The sequence below is a fragment of the Hipposideros armiger genome, unplaced genomic scaffold, assembly GCF_001890085.2.
Source record: "Hipposideros armiger isolate ML-2016 unplaced genomic scaffold, ASM189008v1 scaffold_228, whole genome shotgun sequence".
Taxonomy (NCBI): domain Eukaryota; kingdom Metazoa; phylum Chordata; class Mammalia; order Chiroptera; family Hipposideridae; genus Hipposideros; species Hipposideros armiger.
The window spans coordinates 978,163-992,194 of NW_017731578.1; the positions used below are offsets into that span (position 1 = coordinate 978,163).

General features: G+C 51.9%; 1 long non-coding RNA gene across 1 annotated transcript; it reads left to right on the forward strand.

Moving 5' to 3' along the window:
• The first annotated feature begins 498 nt into the window (after positions 1-498).
• Positions 499-6,637, forward strand: LOC109389300 (uncharacterized). Its single transcript, XR_002125375.1, has 3 exons — positions 499-871; positions 1,880-1,993; positions 5,954-6,637. It is a non-coding gene; the product is annotated as an uncharacterized LOC109389300 (long non-coding RNA).
• Positions 6,638-14,032: the final 7,395 nt, after the last annotated feature.

The window sequence follows — 14,032 nt, forward strand, 5'->3', positions numbered from 1 at the left end:
TCTCACCCCAAACCTTCCCCTCCTATGTTCTTCACTACAACCTGCCCATGTCTCCAAAACAGAGTCCTGAGGGTCATCTGTGGTGCCACCGTCTCTGTCACTTCCTATGGGGGGGTGGGGTGGGGGGGTCCATCAACAAAATCAGCTCCTTTGACATTTGGTGGAGCTCTTGAAATTTCCTTCTCCACTCCCACTGCCCGAGTCAGGCCACCGTGTGTTCTCGCTGGCCCCGGCCACGCTGACAGCCTGCTCACTGGCCTTGCAGCCTCCACTCCGGCTCTTTTCCACCCAGCAGCCCGAGAGGCCCTACTCAATCTACAATATGCACCTGGCCTTGCACTGCCTTCCAGAAAACCCTGCTGTAGCCCTGACGGGCCACTCTTGAGATCTGCCCCCACCTGTGTCCAAGCCTCCTTTTATTGACAGGAACTCCCCCACGTTCCTGCCTTGTGGCTCTATTTGCAGCTCCCAGGTGACATCATCACCTCTTTTCTCAGAGCCCTCGCTGGGTGGGTCACTGGATGCCGTCCTCTGGGAATTTTGCTGAACAATCTTCAGATCTTGCTCATGTCACCTTCCCTGAGGGAACTTCCCTGATCTTCCAAGCCTGAAATAGAGGCTTTTTCTTCAGGCAAATGCGGTGTCTGCGTTTTCTGCCTCAGAGCAGGCGCTGAGCTCCTCAGAAGCAGGAGGGGTGGCAGGTTTACTCTGTCTCCCCAGAGCCTGGCCGCGGGACGTGCCCCATCACGGTCGGTGAAGGAGTTGATGCCCTGGGCTGCTGAGGGACCAGTGCGCCATGATGCTGGAGGCGGAGTCTGGGGGTTTCCTGACAGAGATGCAAGCCCTGGAGAGGGAGAGCATGTTTCTACAGGTTGGTCACCACTGGCGATGATTCTGGTGGCTCTGGCCCCTGATGGCCTCCCACAGGGAGAGCGACGGAGCTCTTTGCAGGAACAGTGAACACCCCCAAAGTTGAGGGGGTGCCTCAGATGGGGTTGTGTGCACATTGGTCCCCAGGTGGTGTATCCAGGGCCACCTGTCTCCTGAGGACCCCGGACCCACTGGAAGACCTGAGATTGGGTGGTTGTCCTGACCCTCCCACCTGCTTCACACAGGGAGGTCCCTTTGGCCGCTTAGCTCCCCTTCCCGATGTGCCCCCATTTGTGGTAGGCAAACTCCAACAGACACCTCTGCTTCCTGTGACAGTTCAACTTCTGGCCTCAGCCACATTCCAGGATTCCCCAAACCAAGGACATTTCTCCCTCTCACCATGCACCTCCCTGTCCCAGGAAAGCCCCTTATCTGGGGAAATCATTGCCCTGTCAGTGGATGCCAGAGCAGGGGTGCCCTTGGGCTGGGGGTGCCCTCCTTTCCTGGGGCCGAGTCTCCACGGGCAATGCTGCCCAGGCTCACCTGTTCTGCCTCCCGAAAGGCCTTTTCCAGTCACTTTGGTCTGGTCTGTCTTCTCCAACACCAACACAAGTAGGTCTGGTTCAGCACAATGGGGGTGCTTCATGGACTGGAGAAAGCCATAGGGGAAAAGGTCCACAAGTGGGACAGAGACGAATGGCAGCGAGAAACAGAGGGCATGAGTGAGCGAGTGAGTGAGGGCAAAGGAAGGCGAGAGCGAGCTGGTTGGCTGGCCTGGGTGGGTCTGAGCAGTCATGCTAACCAGGCCCAGGTCAAGGAGGAGCCTCTAGGCCACAATAAAAGCGCCCGGACAATACCTCTGTCTTTCCTGAACAGGGTCCCAAGAGTTCCCCCATCATGGCAGACGCTGTGGGTCCCCAGGGCCAGGTGCTGTGGGTCCCCAGGGCCAGGTGCTGTGGGTCCACAGGGCCAGATGCCCTGTGCTGTACACGGTCCTTTGCCCCACCAGGTTCACTCTCCACCCTGCTGTCTTCCCCAGGGGCTGAGCCCCACAGACCCCATTCCTGGGCTCCATGTCACCTGGCTTCCTGTTGGATCTGGTCATGGTGAGCCCTGGCTACAGGTAAGGGGCGGGGGGGAGGTCACCATAGTCATGTCACGGCATCTCCCCTTGGGGGTCCCCTTGGGCAGGCTGTGTCCCTGGATTGAAGGTCACATCTTCCCCCTAGGCAGCCTTCTCTACAAGAGCCTGTCCCTGCAGGGTCTGGCCACGGTGCCTTCCCCTATCCCTTCAGCCTAAGTAAGGGTGGCAGTGGCCCTGGGATGTGGTGTACTGTCCACCCCTCATGGTTTCCCTACCCTCTGCTGTTTTCCCAACTTGTGTCATCTCTTTCCTGGTGGAACCCTGACTGACACCCCCCCCCAATCCCCTGGAGACTCAAGAGGGAACTTGGTACCCCAGAGAGGACTCTTGGCATGTCACTGCCCCCACAGCAGCCTCTGATGGAGTACACCTTTGGCAGCACCCAGGACCACCCAGCCAGTCCCCAGGAAGTTGGGTGAGAACTATAGTGATCCCATTCAGAACAGGGCTCCCAGGCCCTTGAACAAGTGGCAGAGCCAAGAGGCCAACCTGGTGACAGCATGGCAGCAGCATGGGGCAACAGCATCTGTGGGCTCTAGAGTCACCGAGGTTTAGGTTCAAGTTTTGCCTCTTCCTGCTAATCACTGTGCAACCTTGGGGTGCAGCATGTCATCTCTCTGAACCCCAGTTCCATCCCAAGCCCCATAAAAGAGTCAACAAAAGACAGAAGGCATGGCCCCAGCCCCGACCTGGCTGCCAGTGGCCCTAACACTGCATATGAGGAGGCCTGTTCCCAGCTTCTCCAGCCGGCTTTCTGGGTGAATCGCCACTGAGTCAAAGTTAGTAGGCTCCCAAAGTAGAAACCTTGTCAGGTCCCAAAGAATGTCAGCCCCAGTGACTCACAAGTACTTCTCCCCAGAACGGTCACAGGCCCTTGGGACCGGTTCAGCCATCTCCGAGAGGCATTGCAAAGCTGTGAGTGGAACGCTGGGTTCCGGCCACGGGAGAGCTGGACTCAGGCCCGGCTGCCAAGGAAAATCCGATTCAGCCAGCTTCTGCTTTTCGGCTCAGGCTCACAGTTCCTCGGCTAAGAACTAGGCTCTCTGTTGCCAAGATGGTGGTAGCGATGTTTGCATCGTTGTTATGGCGATGGTGGTGATGGCGGTGGTGGTGATGGATGGGTGCTAGTGGTGGTGGTGATGTTGTTATTGATGGTGAGGGTGGGTTGTTGCTGTTGGTGGTGGGCATAATGCTACTGTTGATGGTGGTGATGGTGGCGATACTGGTGGTGTGGTGGGTTGTTGCTCATGGTGATGGTGGTGATGGGGTGTTGATATGGATGGTAGATGGTGTTGACGCCTCCCAGCCTGAGCCCAGTAGCAGAGCAGATTTTAACTCAGAGACCTTGATTGCTAGTCTCAATTCTGCTATTTACTGCAGAATTGTAAATCTGAGGTGACTTACCCGGTTTCCTTACTAGTAAAGGGAGAATGTATTGTCTCCCTTTCTGGACTGTTTGGGGATCAGGATCTCCAAGGCCTGTGAATGCCCATGATTAAGCAGGAATCTTAGAAGTCGTAGAGCTTTAAAGCTCTGAGCCTGTGCCGGCTGTGCCGACAAATACTAGCGTCTATAGAATACAGCTGTAGTGGATCGTGGCTTCTGTGGTTTTTTTTCTCCTGGGGAGCAGGATTCCCCTCCTTCTTCAGGCAGCAGCACCCCCTTTCACTTTCTAGCCCCCTCAGTGTGGTTTGGAGGGGGCTGGCAATCCTAGAACTCATGTCCTCTGGCCACAGGGACGCACATGTGGCCCAGGCTGGGGCAAGCCTAGAGACTTTCCAGCAGGGGGCGCTGTCATTTGACTCAAGACTCACAGAGCTGCCGGGGGTTGCCCCATGTCTCCTAGCTTAGGAAGGGTACCCGTCTGCAATGGAAAGCCTAAGGATAACGTGCTAAGAGAAGCAGAGACAAGAATAACTGAAAGAAGAAGGTAGGGGAAAAGGTGAAGAAGAAGAGAAAGTGACGATGACTTTGTTTAAGCCCCTGGGTCCAGCTGTACCTGAAGACAGCCGGTCAACCCCCAAACCTCCAAGTTACACAGGCCATATAACAACCTCAGGGAGTTCGAGTGGGGCGTCTGTATTTTGCAAACCAAAGTGTCCTTCTCTATACCTCTAACCTCCTCAGTCTCCTAGGATCCCCAGAAACTTTCCAAGAAAGCAAAATTTATGACAGGGCTGACTTCCAAGTTTGGGGACAAAAGACTCTTGCCTTGCCAGACCCAAATCAGGCTCCTTTGCCCCCTGTTTCCAGGGGACAGATTGGGACTGGCCCATCTTCCTCAGATCAGGAGACAGAGTTTGAGATCTGCTGCTGCCACCATGTCCCCGGGGAGCACCTGTATAGAGAAACATTGTAAACCATAAACTGCCATGACTACTTACTCTGGTTATGGAAACAGTTCGCATCCCAACACTTTGAACGGTATAGGAAAACACGAGAGAAATGTGAAAACCGCCTGACAGCCACTCCTGCCTCCGGCGAGAACCCCGGGAAACCCTCAGTCCTCTCTTCAAGTCTCCCAGGGATAACGCTCCGTTTTCGGTCAGTGGAATGACTACTCACTTTTCTGGAACTTCGTCTAGGCGCTAGCGTATCATGGGACCTTGTGGACACTGCACACACCTCCCCGCTCTGTTGGGCTGGAACTGCTCAGCAGTATCACGTGGGCGTATTCGTTCACTCCCCAATGATGCATGTGTAGGTGGTTGCCAATTTCTTACTACATAAAAAAATCACTTAGTGTATATCCAGATTTCCCACGTGTCTGGTAATGTCAGTGGGAGCACCTAGAAAAGGAATTGTTGAGTCAAAGAATATTACTATTTTAAAGATATGTGAGCGTTCTGCCCGAGGGTTCCCAGTGGCGTTGAAGAAGGTGCAGAGCTCAACATCGATGACAGCACTGGGTTTTTTTCACCCCAAAAGGAACCATTTTTTAAGTGGGAGGGAAAAGTCAGTGAGAAGGTCCCACTTTTAGGAGCAGCGGCTTCCTGGGTGCTCAGTACAAGCTGCTGTCTTCTTTGTGAAGAACAGGTGGCCAGAGGGGGCAGACAAAGTGGCATCATGGGTAGTGGCTCTGTTAGACTTTCCTGGTCGGTTTTTATCACTGAACCCCACCCCCCACCTCTCATCCCGGGAAGTGCCCTCCACCTGGGCAGATCAGGACAGTTGGTCACCTACTTCTAGCTTCTGGGGCTGACCTCCTGAGCCCCAGGGGCACTGCTGGGACACTCTGTGCCTGTCTCCGGGACAGCAGGTCCCGCTGTTGCCTCCCACACTTGCTTCTGGGAAGGCATGTGCTGAGAAGCGGCCAGGATAAGTGCCCAGGCAGGCTTGGCAGCACAGGCTGGCCCCGCGTCCTCTGAATCCAGGAATCCAGGGGACGCTGCGTCTGTTCCCACGCAGAGGCACCTTGCTTTAGTCCAGCGGGTGAAGGTTCTAATGCTAGAAGCTCACAGTTTGTCACCTCTTCCCCACCCCCATCCTCCATAGAGGAGGAAACCGAGGCACAGAGCAGGGAAGTGACTTGGCACAAGTCACACAGCTCTGAGTGGCTGATCAGGGACTGGAACCCAGGTCTCCTTACTCCAAATGAGCCACGGACCCGGATCCAAGGTGTGCTGCTTTGAGAAAACACGAATCTGCCTTCTGTCACTGGAGTGTTCGCATTTTCTGCAATTTTATATAAATTGCATCGCAGACATGTACTCTTATTTTGCCTGGGTCCTTTTGCCTTGCATCATTATTTTGAGATTCACTTACGTTGTTGCTTGTATCAATAGCTCATCCCTTTTATTTTTGTGTGGATGTACTATGGTTCGCTTCTAGCAGTTCACCTGTTGTTGGGTTGTTTCAAGGTTGGGCTGTTGCAAATAGAACTGTGCTGAACATTTGTGTACAAGGTTTTGTATGATCATACTCTTTCATGTCTCTTAGGTACTGCCTGGGAGTGAAGTGATGGAGAGACATGGAAGGGTGAACGTTTGATGTTTGAAGAAATGGCCATTTTACGTTGTGCCAGCAGGGCACGAGAGTTCCAGGTTCTACACAATCCTCTCACAACCCTTGCCAACACATGGCATTCTGAATCTTTCCAATTTTAGACGTCCTATGAGGCGCAGCACCATATCGTGTTGTAGTCTGAACTTCCGTTTCCCAGCGACCAGTGATACAGAGCATCATTTCAGGTGCTTGTTTGTCATCCTTGTATCTTCCTTAATGACGTGTCTGTTCAAATCTTTCGCCCGTTTTTATTGGGCTGTTTATGTTCTTATTATTGGCTTTGTATGTTCTGAATGCAAGTAGATTTGTATATTCTGGGTGCCAGTCTTTTATCAGATACGTGATTTGCACATATTTCCTCCCAGTCTGGACTTGAATTTTCATTCTCTCAACAGCGTATTTCAAAGAGCAGAGGTTTTTCATTTTGATGAAACCCAAGTGATCAATTTTTTTTTTAATGGAGCATGCTTTGGGAGTTGTATCTCAAAAATCTTGGCCTAACCCAAAGCCACAAAGATTTTCTCCTTTGTTTCTTCTAGAAGTTTTATACTTTTAAGTTTTGCTTTTAGATTTGCGATCCATTTGGAGTTCCTTGTTACATATGGTGTAATGTGTCGACCGAAGTTCTTTTTTTCTGCATATAAATATTTAGTGTTTCAGAAGTGTTTGTTGAAAAGACTGCCTCTTTTCTACTGAGTACAGTTTTGATATAATGTTCTTGTCTCATAATCCTATCATCTTTGTCATTTTGGGGTCAGCGTCACGGATAGATTTTTCTCCTCGTTTGGGGTTGTATTTTCCTGCTGATTTTTTTTTTAATTGGGGAATTGGGGGAAGGGGAACAGACAAGTTGCTGTCCTTTTGTTCTTCAGTCTAGTTGTGGAGGACATTGCTTCACTGGCCCAAGTTGGCACCATCAATGTGCTCTTCCTGGGAGAGGTAGATTGGTCGCTGGCTTCTGGGTGGCCGCTCACGGCGGCGGCTGCTGGCTACACACAGTAGCCCATGGCAACCCACTGCCACAGGGGCTGCAGCCTACACGTTGCCGGCGACTCACCGCAGCCCAGCTCCAGGTTGAGCTGTTGTTCAGCATCTTAGCTGTGGAGGGCAGTGTCACTGGCCCTCATATGTGGGATCCGAACCGGGGCCCTCTGGTGTCCCAAGCCAGCTCTTAACCACCGCGCCACTCGGCTGGCCTCCTGCTGCTTCTGCATGCTGATAATTTTGGATTGGATGGCTGATGTTACACATTTTACTTTGCTGGGTGCTATATGTTTTTGTATTCCAAAAAAAGGAGTCTTGAGCTTTGCTCTTGGATGCAGTTAAGTTTCCTGGGGACATTCTGATCCTTTATGGCCTTTTAAGATTTTTCAGGTGGGACTAAAGCAATGTCTTGTCTGGGGTTAATTTTACCCCACCAGTGAGGCAAACTCTTCCATAGTATTTTAACTGATGCCCCAAGAATTATGAGGTCCTCCTTTCTGGCTGCTGGAGTCAGGCACAGTTCCCAGCCTTGTGTGTCGGGGCTCTGTTCTCTCGCATCCTTTTGGGGGGTTCTTTCCCCATCCTCACGTGGGTCACTAAAAACATGCAGCCATTTCTTATTAAATGAGTCTTTGCCTTTGACGAGTTTGGTTGCCCAGCAATGGGAGTGGCCTGCTATCCACTTCCATGACCACATTAGCCCAACAGGTAGGCAGCTATCGTGGACAGATGTGCAGGTTGTACACTGCACAAACCTGGTGGGTGCGATTCACTGAGAATGGAGCCAACCTTAAAGAGGCAGAGCTAGGAAACAAAGAGAAAGAAAACCCAGTTACTGGCCTTATGGTTGGAGCTTCTGGATCAAGCTGTGCCCGAGGCCAAAACGCCCCTGTGTTTTTAAATCCGCTTTGAGCTTGGAGTTCTGTCCCTGTGATGAAAGGGTTCCTCCATGACACACTGAACAGTCAGTGTGGAGGGTCAGGGAGAAAGACGAGTCAGAGGTGCAGCCCAGGGGATGGGGACTGAGGGGCCACCACTGGCGAGAAGCCTCCGAGGAGGTGCCGGTCAGGTGGGGGAGGGGGAGATTGGACGATGATTAGAGCTTACAAGGGTCTTCCTATCACAGATCATCCTTCAGCTTTAAGTAACTGACCTCATCAAATGGGGTTTGTGGTTATGAAAAGGCCTTGCAAGGTGTGAAGCTCTGTGCAAGAGTCGTGTGTGTGTGTGTGTGTGTGTGTGTGTGTGTGTGTCTTGATTAGGAGATGCGATAGATGGCACTTTTGCTGCCACCTATTGCTCCCCCTTCCCGTACAAGAATGGGATGTCCCCACTGTTGCCTTGTGACTTGGCAGTGCCTCCTCCTGCAGAGAGGGCCTGCGCTTCCCCCAGCGCTGCTAGGATTGGCCGTGTGCTTACTTGAGCGGATGGAATACGAGAGGATGCCCTTTATTTATTTATTTATTTATTTTTAAAGATTTTATTGGGGAATTGGGGGAGGGGAACAGTGTTGGGAAATCGGGGAAGGGGAACAGACAGGTAGACAAATTGCTGTTTTTGTTCTTCAGTCTAGTTGTGGAGGACTTTGCTTCACTGGCCCATGTTGGTATTATCATTGCCCTCTTCCCGGGTGAGGCAGATCGGTCACCGGCCACTGAATGGCCACTCACGGTGGCTCTTGGCAGCACACACCAGCTGCCAGCTGCTTACACTGGCTGCCGGCCACACACGGTAGCTTATGACAGCCCACTGCAGCAGGGGCTGCAGCCTATGCCATCGCCAGCGACTCAGGGCAGCCCTGCTCCAGGTTGAGCTGTTGTTCACCATCTTAGCTATACAGGGCAGTGTCACTGGCCCTCATGTGGGATCCGAACCGGGGCCCTGCTGCTCAGAGCTGGTGTCCCAAGCCAGCTCTTAGCCAACATGCCACTCGGATGCCCTTTAGAGTAGAAACATTACATGCCATTGAGCGTTGCCATGAGAGTCATGTGTCCCACACCGGGACGTGCCTTCAGCTTGGACTGGCATGAAGAACGTGGAGTAGACTTGTGGCGATCACGTAAAGTGTGTGAGACACAAGCCTGCACTGCTGTAGGCCTTTGAGATGTGGGGGTGGCTTGTTGCCACACAGAGCTGCCAGGGGCTTTCACGACTGCATTGTCATTGGTCTGATGTTCGCCCCCTCTGCCCACAAACAGGAATCTAGCCCTGGCCAAGCCCACTGATAGAACCTAAGAATTTGGGCAAAGAGGGAAGACAAGACACCAATGCCTCAGGCTTAAAAATAAATCAGTTTTATGAAAGTATAACTTACATACAATAAAATCCACCGATGCAAGAGTACAACTCAATGAGTTGAGAAGTGTACACAGTTGGGCAATCACCACCTTTATCAGGATATGGGACCCTTCCAGAAAGTTCCTCCCTGACGTGTTGCAATCGATCAGTCCTTCCCTATCTACAAGTAACAGCTGACCTGCTTTCTGTGGCTACGGTTTACGTGGTCTGACAATTAAGTTCACAAACTTGTTGCTAACCTTTTTTGGTATCAGAAGGATTATTTGTTATGAATTTGTACCAAATGGACAGACAGTGAACGAAGTTTACTATTTGAAAGTGCTGAGAAGGCTGCGTGGAAAAGTTAGACGGCCTGAACTTTTCACCAACAATTCATGGCTCTTACATCACGACAATGCACCAGCTCACACGGCACTGTCTGTGAGGGAGGTTTTAGCCAGTAAACAAATTAACTGTATTGGAACACCCTCCCTACTCACCTGATCTGGCCCCCAATGACTTCTTTCTTTACCCAAAAATAAAGGAAATATTGTAAGGAAGACATTTTATGACATTCAGGACATCAAGGGTAATACAATGACAGCTCTGATGGCCATTCCAGAAAAAGAATTCCAAAATTGCTTTGAAGAGTGGACTAGGCGCTGGCATCAGTGCATAGCTTCCCAAGGGGAGCACTTCGAAGGTGATATTCAGCGATGAGGTAGGCAGCACTTTTTCTAGGATGAGTTCGCAAACTTAATTGTCAGGCCTTGTAGATTTGTCTTCTGTGGAATGCCACACCCATGGAACCATGTACCCCCTGTGTTCTTCTGGGTCTCCCCCTTTTGCTCAGCATGACAGTAGCGAGATTGCATGAGGCTGTGTGTGTCCATACTTTGTCCCTTTTATTGCACACACACCCTGGATTGTTTATCCGTGCACCTGTGATGACCTGTGGGTGTGTTCTGGTTTCTTCGGCTATAAACTCTCGTGTCTGAGTCTTTCTGTGGGCAAATTTTATCCTTTCTCTGGGGCCTATTGTAACAGTATATTTAAAATTATTAGATTGCCAAATTACTCCAAAGTGGGAGCTCCATGTCACATGCCCCCCATCAATGTACGAGAATTCCAGGTGAGCTGTATCCTTGCCAACACTCGGAGCGCCCGCCTCTAACATGAGGTGCTGCAGGGAGTGTGAGCGGTGTCCCACTGTGGTTTTAATTGCATCCCCGTGATTACTAATGATAACAAGCTACGTTTCATGGGTTCCTTGGCCGGTCAGATTGCTCCTTTGGGGGAGTGTAAGCTCATATCCTTTGCCTATATTTTACTGGGTTGTATATCTTGATTGAGTTGTAAGAGTCCTCTAGGTTCTGAATAAAATTCCTTGGGCAGAGACGTGCATTGTGAATATTCTCTCCCAGTCTATGATTTGCCGTCTCAGTTCTCTTTACCATGGTTTTTGAAGTGCAGAACATTTTAATTTTGGTGAAGTCAATTTATCAAAATTTTTACTTTTTTGGTTAATGCTTTTTGTGTCCTTGTGATGCTTTAATTGGCCCCTTAGTCATCTTGCAGTTAGTTCTTATTGGCTGCTTTCTTCTCTACGAGGGTCACATTTTCCTGTTTTGGGGTGCGTGTGTGTTTGTACCTCATGAAGATACATTGTGGCGACACCCTGTTCTCTTTTCTCCCTCTGGAGCGTGTTGATTTTCGTCCTAGTGGGTAGCTCCATTTCTCTCTTTGCCCTAAACTGGTATGTACTTGACTTCGTACATTGTTGGTGGGTTTGGGGGAGTCCTAGGTGTTCCCAAGTCCCCTGACTCAGAGAGATTCACCTCCCACACTGTCCCCAGGGATCCCATCAGGGCTCGTGTTCAGTTGGTTATGGGGAGTCCAATGTGGGTCTTGCCTTAGGATGCCACCCTTACTCGTAGGCATGTCTTCTTGGCAGCCCACTGGATGGACTGTGTCCTGCCTGGACTGTGTCCCCTGACACTGCTCAAGCTCTGCAATCACACGCCATCCCCAACTTCATAACCCCTCGCTGGTGCCCTGCCCACAGCTTCCAGAAACATCCACGCCCTGACCTCTGTTCTCTGCCTCTTTGGCTCGGTGGGACCACCATGCTGAGGACCCCAGCTTGCTGAGCCATGGCCGGAATTGTCCAAGCAGATCTGCCGTTCCCCTCCCAAGCCTCCCTTCACTCAAGAGCATGGTCACGCCCCACTGCTATACAGCCCCTGTCAAGAGGTGCCTCATACCTGCTGTCCAGGTGTGCGGCTGTCTATGGGGGAGGGTCAGTCTAGCTCCGGAAATGTCAACAGAGCTGGGAGCGGAAGTTGCCTAGAGCTTTTTAATAGGCCCACTGGACCCTATCTAGAACCATGAGCCAAAGACAGACACCCCCAAACGGGTATGCTGCTCCTTTCCACTGGGTACACGAGTGAGAGGGGCTGGGACAACAGGCCAGGATGTGACACACCAGGAGAACAGGCGAGACCGTGGGTCCCCCACGTTGGGGAAGAGCCAAGCCCAGTGCCTGCCACACAGAAGGAGTGTAATGACAGTGTCCCCCCAACCTGGGAGACCGCTGGTGTGGCACCTGACGATAGCTCCCTCTTCCGTGTCCTGCTCAGGGCCGGTTTCTGTCATGGTTTCTCAGAAAATTTCTGTATTTCCTCTTCTCTCCCTGGAGAAGCACAGACCACCCAGCACCCTAGCAGGCCTTGCCCTGCTCATCTCGGGGCCCGTCCTAAGGGCTCCCGGTGGCAGTGCACCCATCTCTCCCTCCTAAAGGGGGCATCTATGCACATCCCTTTTCTGTTCAATGTGCCGTGGAACACACAGGCACCGCCCAGGAGGAAGGCATGGCCTGGTCCATCACCCCTCCTCAGAAAAGGAGACTGAAACCTAGAGAAGTCGAGGTCAAGGGCAACTCCTGACCTTGGCACCGACTGTTCTGCTCCAAACTGCTCACATTTCCACTGTTCCATGTGGTCTTTTTCCTACTGTGTATACACTTTGGGAGATGCACGGAAGTATCATTTCATTCATTCATTCATTCATTCATTCGTGTTGGGGCAAAACAGGTGATGAGTGCTCCCAGCCCATGCCTGGCCTCCCCCTGAGAGGGGCTCGCTTACCCTGTGTTTCTTCACCTCCTGCCCACCCCCTGGGAGGAGGTTTCTGCCCTTGCCCTTGGAGTCTTGGAGCTCCTGTGATGCAGATTCAGGATGCAGAAGTGCTTTGGAGAGGGGAGGAGGGTGGAGGCAGGGAAGTGGGGGGTGTTTTCAGGAGGGGGCTATGGGAGTTGCTGAGTACACGGGTGCAGCTCCATGGCCTTCCTGGGGTTTAAGAAGTGGAAAGATACAACTGGAGATGTTCCAAAATTCGTTATGAGTTTCTGGACTGGGACAGACCCTGCTGGCTCGCTGCCCCCGTCGCACTCCCATCCCTTTCTGACCTGCCTCCCAGTACAGAGGACGGAAGTGCTGGTCACCCAGCCACCCTTCCTCCCAGCCTCCTTAGCCATGAGGACAGCCATGTGACACATTTTTGCCATCGAGGCATAAGCAGAAGTCTTGTGGGAACTTCTGGGAAAGTTTTTTATTTTTATTTTTTTAACTTTCTGAATTAAAAAAAAAAAAGAAAAGTCAAACACAGCTGGCACTTTCTTCTTTCTTCCTACCTTGGAGGTGGAGGTGATGACCAGAGCTGTGGCAGCCACCCTGCAGCCATGAGGCAAGCAGGGATGGCAAGCCAACAGAGCTGCCGAGAAGTCAGCCACTGAGCCAGCAGCTCTTCCAGACTTCTTGTGTGAGAAAAATGACAACAACCCCTATTTGTTCAAGTGAAGGCTAGTTGGGGTGTGTGTGTGTGTGTGTGTGTGTGTGTGTGTGTGTGTGTTAAGACTGGACCCCATAGAGCAAGGCTCCAACAGGGTTGCACAGTTTTCCAAAACTATTTGCTGAGCACGTGTTCTGTGAGCGGCACTAGGTGAGTGGTGGATGGAAGACAGATGGACACCTGACCTCAGGTGTCAGGTGGGGGAGGAGCAGACATCGAACAAGCGAACTGAGGGACCTTGGTCCCCAAAGAGGGAGGCAAAGGGCACGGTAAGCTCATCTGTCCTGGAGGAGAAGGCGCAGCGGACGTCTCCCTGGGAAAGTGACACTGGGGTGTGGACCTCATTATTGTGCCTAATGTTGTCCCCTCACAATCATATGCTGGAGCCCTAACCCCCAATATCTCAGAATGTGACCTCATTTGGAGAGGGGTCTTCACAGAGGTAATGAAGTTAAAGTGAGATCATTAGGCTGGACCCCAATTCAGTGTGACTGAGGTCCTTATAAAAAGGGGGCATTTGGACGTAGAGAGGCAGACGCCATGGAGAGACGCAAGCCTTGGGACGACCCAGCCCTGCTGACGCCCTGACCTTGGACTTCCAGCCTCCAGGACTGACAGTGTAAACGTCTGTTGTTTAATACGCCCAGCCTGTGGGGCTTTGTAACAGCTGCAGGAGCAAACTCTTACAGACCTGGAGGATGGAGAGAAATTAACAAGAAGCGGGGAGGGAAACATTCCAGGCAGGGGAACTGCATGTGCACAGCCCAGGCCGTCCAGGGTGTGGACACTGGAGGGGCAGAGGCGGGACCCGCAGCTGGGGCTCGTGGCACATGGCCGTGTCTCATGAGGCCAGAGGCTGGCGAGGGCCAGGTCCTGCAGGCTTGGCATGCCCTGCCCCGGCGG